At 33.8% G+C, this 9,883-nt stretch overlaps 2 non-coding genes across 2 annotated transcripts; one reads left to right on the top strand and one right to left on the bottom strand.

Moving 5' to 3' along the window:
* The first annotated feature begins 8,086 nt into the window (after positions 1-8,086).
* On the top strand, positions 8,087-8,159 carry Trnaf-gaa (transfer RNA phenylalanine (anticodon GAA)). Its single transcript has one exon. It is a non-coding gene; the product is annotated as a tRNA-Phe (tRNA).
* Positions 8,160-8,277: 118 nt separating this feature from the next.
* Positions 8,278-8,350, bottom strand: Trnaf-gaa (transfer RNA phenylalanine (anticodon GAA)). The gene has a single exon. It is a non-coding gene; the product is annotated as a tRNA-Phe (tRNA).
* Positions 8,351-9,883: the final 1,533 nt, after the last annotated feature.

Below are 9,883 nucleotides of genomic sequence, written 5' to 3'. Positions count from 1 at the left end.
AAGTGTTTAGTTCGAGTGGATCATAGACGATTTCAACTTTTGTATAGTTATAAGAATAGCGACCGATAACTGATGAGTTACGAAGCTCCGGGCTATAATGCTGAGAGTTTTTTCACGCGTTTAAGGGAAACGTCTTTCCGAATTTTAAATGTATACCTCGCAAGCATATAGCGCTCCTACAAAATACATATTTTCAGGCCGTAGAATAATACAAGGAAAAACTGCTATATCATTTATCAAACACGGCGACGAACGCGCAAATCAAAACTGCCCCGACGAGTTGCTCGGACTATATTTGTTTATTGATTTATGAACATTAATATAAAAATCGATCGCAAGACTACCGAAAAACGCTACCCGTTCGTTTTAATATCAGCAGTAAGCTTGCTCTGAAAACAAATATGTCATTAGTAATTTATATACCCTATCATTCTTTCATTCACTCAGCCAATCACACAAAAAACTAATTAATTTAAATTACTGTTTTAGGCACACAAACAGCGACACGAAAAAAAAAAACCAACCACTACACCAGACGCACACATATGCTTGAATATCAATTCATTTTAGCTATTGATGCATTTTAGCACCAAAGAATAGCAAATAAAAAAACGTAAAAAGGTTCATCTTTTAGTTAATCGTAAAAAAAAAATTGGTTGTAAAAATAAAAAAAAGACCATCCGGCAACCCTGAACTGTAAAATCACATGCACACACGCATACATGCTTTGGCACTCTCTCGCTCTGGATTCCTATTGGAATTTTCTCACCAGTTTCTGCCACTGCTCCCGCCGACAACTCAACATCAGTTCCAAGGCACGACCAAAGAATTTGATTTGACGAACACAAAAATGAACACACAAACTTTTTGCAATAATAAACCTCGAACATTTTCAAACATTTCATTAAAAATTTGAAGTTTTTTGAAAAAATATTTTTTGCCTCCCCCACCCCCCTGATTTTTCTGGCCTCTTCTTGATAGGGAGGAGACAAAAACTTTAACTAAAATTTGTACCAGCCTAATATACAAATTACAAAAAAATATTCGAAAAATTGCACCTTTAAAAACGGTGCACTTTATTAAATAAATTTTTTCAGACATTTTCAAAAGCATTTTTTTTCTTAATTTTTGATTATTCAAAATTTTGTTTAGCAGTATTGAATTTTGAATCCAATTTTTTTATTCAAAAAATTATATATCTGGTACCAATATCAAAATAGTAGTTTATTCAACAAGTTGCAAAAAGAGGATTTTTTCAGCACGAGTCGTACATTTATCCAACGAGGTTCACCGAGTTGGATAAATACGACGAGTGCTGAAAAAATCAAGTTTTGCAAAGAGTTACATACAACATTTTTTGCAATTCCGAAAAACACTCATTGAGTGAAATTTTAAGTCGAATTTATATGTATTTTGTCAATAAATCGTTTAAATCAAAAAAATGTTGAAAAGTGTTACTTTTCGAAACAAGTGCTGAAAAGTTCAACTTTTCAGCACCCATTTCAGTGCTGAAAAGTAGAACTTTTCAGCATTTATTTTGAAAAGTGTTGCTATTCGATTCTGTTATTTTTGGTACCGAAAAGTAGGCTATTTCGTCGTTCAAGAATGACAGGAAAAGTAAGTAGTTTCACGACGGAATTGCAAAAAAATAGATTGCAATGACCTTATTAGGATAAGTAAATTAATAAAATAGTTCTACCTACAAAATCTTACTGAAAGTTGGAAAATTTAAACAATTTTAAAAGGATTATAAAAAAATATTCAAGATTTGGCAATTCAGCCATAAACTTTGAGCCCTTTAGTGATTGCAAACATAACGAACGAAGACATAAAAATGAAACGTTATTAAACAAAAAAAAACTACTGACTTTAAAATGTAACTGTTTCTCAAAACTAAGCCGACTTGAATCACGTTTTAGCTTTCTCCGCCATTCACAATTTTTCTGCCATCATACCACCAGCCCAAACACACGCCAATAAGTTTCGATCAGCTTTTTGTAATTTTTTTGTTTTTTTGAGACGAAAGATTTCCTGTTTCCTACAACCATTTTCACCCGATTTTTTGTCATTGCTCTCCGGAAGTGACGATGACGGATAAGAGGTGTCACATTGTAAACCCACGGGAAAAGAATTGTTAGCGGAAGTCACATGTGTGAGAATTTGTCTGATTCGTTGATAGGGTGGCTCCAACTTTTAAAATTTATTTTGGCAAATTCAAATCAAAATATTTTTTTTGAAAAACAATCAGTTAAAAATTATTTATCAAGTTTATGGAGTCTTATAATCACCCAAACAGCTGATCGTGAAAATCGTGAAAAATCTCCCTAAAATGGCGCACAAATCAATCAGAGGAGAGAAAGAAGGAAAACCGACGAAGCGCGGCCACTTCACCTGTTTGCGGAAAAGATTTATTTCGACACGTTCGCGTTGTTTGATTTGCATCACTCGAAAAAAGAAAGCTCTTTGAGTGTGCGAAATTCACACACACCCACATACGGCTTGAAAGCTTGGAAGCGGGATAAGCTTAAACGTTTTCCTTTCGCCATTCAGCAATTTCCGCGCGCACTCTGGCAATTCCTTTACTGGGTTGAGATGGAAGGAGCATGATTTATGAATGGGGGAAATATTTCGACAGATTTCAAATAAATGTTTGATCTCTCGCAGCGAGCAGGGAACAAGGGATTAGAAAATTGCGATAGAGATTCAAAGTTGGCTTTGTTTGAATTCCTGAACAAGGATAATCAAAGGTCAAAGAGTTGTCTCTTTAAGGTCAGTTCCGAACAAAACTTCCAACGATATCAAACGTACTTTCTTCCTGAAATAAACCCATTGTAATGGATCGTCACGTCTGGAAAATGGGGCTCAAACTGTTGGCAAAATGCCACTAAAAGCTTCCAGAAAAAAACCCATAAGGAGTGTACGAGGACATATAAATTTTTTCCTGCTATTTCTTGAGGCTTCTCAAACGTCCCATGAGTTGATTTCCCACGTTTTTCAGCCTGAATGCTCACTTCAAGAAGGGGAAAGCATTGGATTGGCATAGTTGCGACGAGGGGTCACTAGTTGGAAAGGATGATGCAGAATATCGACCGTATTGATTTTTTTTATATTAGAAAACGTATTTAATTTGTTTGTGTTTTCAGATGTAATATTAAAATGATAAAAATTTATACATTTCGCAGAAGATGAATTTTTTTTCATAATTTGCAGCCTAAAATGGTGATTGTATAAATACAAAAATAAAATAAAGTTTCCAAAATTCTGCCAATTTTCGTTACTTGACTGTATGGGAAGTTTAATATACTTTTCGAATATGCAATAACCCAGAAGGATTAGCTTTCATTTAGAACATAATTTTTCATTTAAAAATTTTGTATTTTTCATAAGTTTGCATGGTTATTTTTTAGAGCAGATCAATGTTCTACAAAGTTGTAAAGCAGACAATTGCAAAAAAATGATTCATGAACATAAGGAGATTGCTTTTAAGAGCAGGTTTTTCACCAATGTGTAACAGGTCGTATCGAGATGCTCCGATTTGGATGAAACTTTCAGCGTTTGTTTGTCTATACATGAGATGAGCTCATGTCAAATATGAGCCCTCTACGACAAAGGGAAGTAGGGTAAAACGGGCTTTGAAGTTTGAGGTCCAAAAATATAAAAAAAATCTTAAAATTGCTCGCATTTCCGTAAAATTTCATCAATTCCAACTCTCTTAGATGCATTTGAAAGGTCTTTTTAAGCACTTCAAAATGTGCTATAGACATCCAGGATTGGTTTGACTTTTTCTTATAGCTTTTGCAAAATACTGCTAAAAATGGATTTTTTTAATACCGTAATATCTTTTTGCAACAGCCTCCAACACCCATACTCCCATAGGTCAAAAGTTAGGGAATTTCATGGACTATAAGCCTACGGTATTAACTTTTTGGCCAATCGAAGTTTTTCTCATAGTTTTTCGATTTTTCTAAAACAAAGTTTTTACAACGTTAGTTTTTGCCCTGTAGGCCGCCATAGCGGCACTTTTTGGTCTAATTTTTTTCATATTCGGAATCCTCGGAAAATTTCACGTAATTTTGAAGTATTAGAAATGTAAATTTGATTAAAAAAATAATTAAATAAAACATTTTTGAAAAAAAATAGATGTTATTAACCCTGTGATCAATACGTCAAATGCTGTATCAAGTAGGCGAATACCCGTTTAACCCCTAATTCAACAAATTGTAAAAAAGTATTTTAATTCATTTTAAATGGCATTTTTTCCAATCAAATTTACAACGTCAATACTTCTAACTAACGTGAAATTTTCCGAGGATTCCGAATATGAAAAAAATTAGACCAAAAAGTGCCGCTATGGCGGCCTACAGGGCAAAAACTAACGTTGTAAAAACTTTGTTTTAGAAAAATCGAAAAACTATGAGAAAAACTGCGATTGGCCAAAAAGTTAATACCGTAGGCTTATAGTCCATGAAATTCCCTAACTTTTGACCTATGGGAGTATGGGTGTTGGAGGCTGTTGCAAAAAGATATTAAGGTTTTAAAAAAATCCATTTTTAACAGTAATTTGCAAAAGCTATGAGAAAAAGTCAAACCAATCCTGGATGTCTATGGTACATTTTGAAGTGCTTCAAAAGACCTTTCGAATGCATCTAAGAGAGTTGGAATTGATGAAGTTTTACGGAAATGCGAGCAATTTTAAGATTTTTTATGTTTTTTGGACCTTAAACTTCAATGCCCGTTTTACCCCACTTCCCTTTGTCGTAGAGGGCTCATATTTGGCATTAGTTTATCTCATGTATAGACAAACAAACGCTGAAAGTTTCATCCAAATTGGAGCACCTCGATACGACCTCTAGAACAAACCGAGCAATATTTACAAAAACTGCCTCTTAACCATCACGAGTTACCACGATTATACGAGAAAAAAGTTTAAAAAGTTACCTTTGTTTTTGTATTTCTTTGTTTCGTTGTTTGTGTCTGTCTTGGATGACCTTAAACGGCCCTGGTCAACGATGACCAACTTTTTTAAAACTTTTTTTCGTAAAATGGCGATTTTATTTATGTATTTATATAAATAACATAATACATCATAGATACGTTTTTGCAAAGCTTATTGACATTTATATTCTTAAGAATTGACAATTGAAAATATCAGATATACTTGGATTATTCTTTATAAAAATCGAGATTTAAAATTTTTGTATTTTTTAATTCGAATGAAATTTTTTCCGTGTTTTCCAGGTGTCAAAAGCGTCTATTTTGCATCAGAGCAATTCGTTGAGAAATCGGCCGATTTCGACCATTTTTATTTTTAGTTTTTTTTACTTTGCTCAAAGCTTGTAGAGGCCTTCCCAATGACCAAAAAAGCAATTTTGGCATTGGTTCACCCATACAAGTCTCCATACAATTTTGGCAGCTGTTCATACAAAAAAGGGACGTAAATATTCGAAAATCTGTTACTTTTGAACGAAATTTTTGATCGATTTGGTTTTGAGAACTTTCAAGAAAAAAAAGTACACCAAAGAATAAAAAATGCTGATTTTTGAATTAAATTTTTTTTCACAAAAGTTTAATCCCTCAAAATCTATTATTTTAATTGTTGTCCCTTAAAAAAAAACGCAATTTATGAGCCATAGAGAAATATGGTGAAATATTTGGTTGCCGCGATATGTTTTTTTTAAATGGCGGAAAATATATTAAATATATTTTTGAAATAGAGCAGCGTTTTCAAGATATAGCCACATAAAATATAATTTTACCTGACTGAATTTATGTTTTTTGATTTGTTAGTAGTGTTTATGATTGTCCATCCCTGAAAATATTTTTTCGAATGGTTCACAAAATTTCCAATAAATTTGCATAAGAGATTTTGAAGAATGGAATCAAGACTATCATTTCGAAAGGGCCAGGCATTCAATACTACGCTTATTTGAATTATTAGTCTTGCTACCAAAATTTTGAAAATATTTTATTCGAAATATTCAATCTGTAAAAATCTTTTTGCAATTCCGTCGTGAAACTACTTACTTTTCCTGTCATTCTTGAACGACGAAATAGCCTACTTTTCTGTACCAAAAATAACAGAATCGAATAGCAACACTTTTCAAAATAAATGCTGAAAAGTTCTACTTTTCAGCACTGAAATGGGTGCTGAAAAGTTGAACTTTTCAGCACTTGTTTCGAAAAGTAACACTTTTCAACATTTTTTTGATTTAAACGATTTATTGACAAAATACATATAAATTCGACTTAAAATTTCACTCAATGGGTGTTTTTCGAAATTGCAAAAAATGTTGTATGGAACTCGTTGCAAAACTTGATTTTTTCAGCACTCGTCGTATTTATCCAACTCGGTGAACCTCGTTGGATAAATGTACGACTTGTGCTGAAAAAATCCTCTTTTTGCAACTTGTTGCATAAACTACTATTTCGATTGCAAATATGATTTTATATGAAAAAGTGAAACAAACTTTTTTTATAACTATTTTTTTTTTTCAAAAAACAAATTATTTTTAGAAAATTACAACTCGGCAGCAAAATTAACGTCATACTACTCTAATCCCGTAGAGTCTGGACCTTTTTTTATGACATAAATTCGGAAAAAAAAATCAAAAGTAAATATTTATTTTGGGAACTAAAAAAGACATCTTCCACATCCTGAAAAAAAAAACTTTGCCAATCTAGATATTTTTAATTATTTAAAGAAGCAAAATGAAATTGTGTAGTCAAATTAACTTTACACTTTTTTGATAAAGTGCACTGTTTTCAAGTTAAAGGCATCAGAAGATTTTTATATTATCTTTAAAATTGTTGATCGGACTACTGGTTGCTGAAATAAAGCTCTTAAATTTTTATTTTTTTTTAAATGTGTTTTTCTGAGTGTCATCTAAAAAATTGTCTTTTTTTTAAACTATCGATTTCTTGGAAACCTAATGTCTGTTATATTTTAAATATAAATATTTGTTTGGATTCAAAGCGCATCAAATTTGTATGAAACATTTTTTTTTTACATAATTATGTATTTACTAGAAGTTTGCAAAATATATACAAAATCTAATTTAAAATCGACCAACCCCTCGGTTTACTTTCCCACAGAGCTACTTTCACAGCCTCCTGCTCGAAAGCCCTTTAAATCCCGTGAATTACATCACAAACCAAACGACGTAGAAACACACATTGTCGGGGCGGAAAAATGGCTCCGTGGCAAACTGCGGAGAGCACGATCTCCATCCATCCAAGCAAACCAAGGAGTTTCACCAGCAAAGGTAAGCTATTCCGATTCCCCTCTCTCACCTACTCTACTGTGATTGCGAAAAAGACGGCGACCGGCACCATTTTCCAGTGCAATTTTCAGCCCCGTCTCAATGTCGGTTGATGTAACTGCTTCTTCTGCTCTGCAGTCAGCAGCTTGAATTTGAACCAAAAACCAAACCACCAAAAGACGGCGACGGCGACACTCTGGGAAGACATTAACCTAGACAAGATAGATGGATGACTTCGGGGTAAATAATAGGGGGTAATTGAGGTGAAATGAAACCAACTCCACGAAAATATATGGTCCTGGAAGGCTGCAGCATTGTGTGTGTGTGATGCTACTTCGTGTGTATGTGAGACCATTTTCGGGGTGTCTGTCTCGCTTTTCCGCAGGACATTCTTTAACGGGGAAAAACTTTTGTTTCATGACCTTTTTTTTAGAAAGAATTTACCGGTGATTTAGGGGACATTTTTGAGTAACCGATGCTTATTCGTTGAAGCTGGAAGGTAAATTAAAGCTATTTAACTACATTTAGATCTTTTTGGAAGAGTAGGAATCTCTCGACCAAAAATCAACAGCTTCAGAAACATCGCGCTAATGCATTCAAACATTACGTAACACAAAATTTTGCTTTTCAGGAATCATTTTTGCTCACGTCAACCAATGTCCATTCAAATTTAAATCTATTAACAAACAACACAGTCATGAGTTTCCTATACCGATAGTGGGTTACGTAATGTATGAATGATCCCTTTTGTTTTTTTTAAATTGCAAAACAATGCATCGAACTTTCAATGATATTTTCAAACTAATTCTTCAAATATGAATTTATCAGCCGAAATAGCTCAGTTGGGAGAGCGTTAGACTGAAGATCTAAATGTCCCCGGTTCAATCCCGGGTTTCGGCATAATTTTTTTTTTTTGTTGTTTTCAATTGAATGCAACGCTTTTTCTCGAGTTCAGAATATTTGAACTGAATTCACTTAACAAAAAAATAACATCTAACTAAAAAAAAAAAATCAAGATTGCCGAAACCCGGGATTGAACCGGGGACATTTAGATCTTCAGTCTAACGCTCTCCCAACTGAGCTATTTCGGCCGATACGAATGGTAGCGCTTGGTTCACAGCTGAAATTTATACGTTTTTGTCTGTGGCGATAACCATAACTGGAGCTAATAAAAATGCGAAAGTGGACTTAAGAGCGAGTTTTTCACCAATGTGTAACAGGTCGTATCGAGGTGCTCCGATTTAGATGAAACTTTCAGCGTTTGTTTGTCTATACATGAGATGAACTCATGCCAAATATGAGCCCTCTACGACAAAGGAAAGTGGGGTAAAACGGGCTTTGAAGATTGTGGTCGAAAAAACATAAAAAATCTTAAAATTGCTCGCATTTCCGTAAAACTTTATCAATTCCAACTCTCTTAGATGCATTCGAAAGGTCTTTTGAAGCACTTCAAAATGTGCTATTGACATCCAGGATTGGTTTAACTTTTTCTCATAGCTTTTGCAAATTACTGTTAAAAATGGATTTTTTTAAAACCCTAATATCTTTTTGCAACAGCCTCCAACACCCATACTCCCATAGGTCAAAAGATAGGTAATTTCATGGACTATAAGCCTACGGTATTAACTTTTTGGCCAATCGCAGTTTTTCTCATAGTTTTTCGATTTTTCTAGAACAAACATTTTACAACGTTAGTTTTTGCCCTGTAGGCCGCCATAGCGGCACTTTTTGGTCTCAATTTTGTCATATTCGGAATCCTCGGACAATTTCACGTAAGTTAGAAGCATTGGAGTTGTAAATTTGATTGGAAAAATTGCCATTCAGAATGAATTAAAATAATTTTTAACAATTTGTTGGATAAGGCGTAAAACAGGTTTTCGCCTACTTGATACAGCATTTGACGTATTGATCACAGGGTAAATAAGATCTATTTCTTTTTTCAAAAATGTTTTATTAAATTATTTTTTTAATCAAATTTACAACTCCAATACTTCTAACTTACGTGAAATTGTCCGAGAATTCCGAATATGACAAAATTGAGACCAAAAAGTGCCGCTATGGCGGCCTACAGGGCAAAAACTAACGTTGTAAAATGTTTGTTCTAGAAAAATCGAAAAACTATGAGAAAAACTGCGATTGGCCAAAAAGTTAATACCGTAGGCTTATAGTCCATGAAATTACCTATCTTTTGACCTATGGGAGTGTGGGTGTTGGAGGCTGTTGCAAAAAGATATTAAGGTTTTAAAAAAATCCATTTTTGACAGTAATTTGCAAAAGCTAAGAGAAAAAGTTGAACCAATCCTAGATGTCTATGGCACATTTTGAAGTGCTTCAAAAGACCTTTCGAATGCATCTAAGAGAGTTGGAATTGAAAAAGTTTTACGGAAATGCGAACAATTTTGAGATTTTTTATGTTTTTTTGACCTCAAAATTCAAAGCCCGTTTAACCCCACTTCCCATTGCCGTAGAGGGCTCATATTTGGCATGAGTTCATCTCATGTATGGACAAACAAACGCTGAAAGTTTCATCCAAATCGGAGCACCTCGATACGACCTCTAGAACAAACCGAGCAATATTTACAAATACTGCCTCTTAAATCGATGAATATGGAAGAGGCACACAA

This window comes from Culex pipiens, chromosome 2, assembly GCF_016801865.2.
Source record: "Culex pipiens pallens isolate TS chromosome 2, TS_CPP_V2, whole genome shotgun sequence".
Classification (NCBI taxonomy): domain Eukaryota; kingdom Metazoa; phylum Arthropoda; class Insecta; order Diptera; family Culicidae; genus Culex; species Culex pipiens.
Note: the sequence above shows the minus strand (reverse complement) of the source record. Positions and strands in the feature narration are given on the sequence as shown.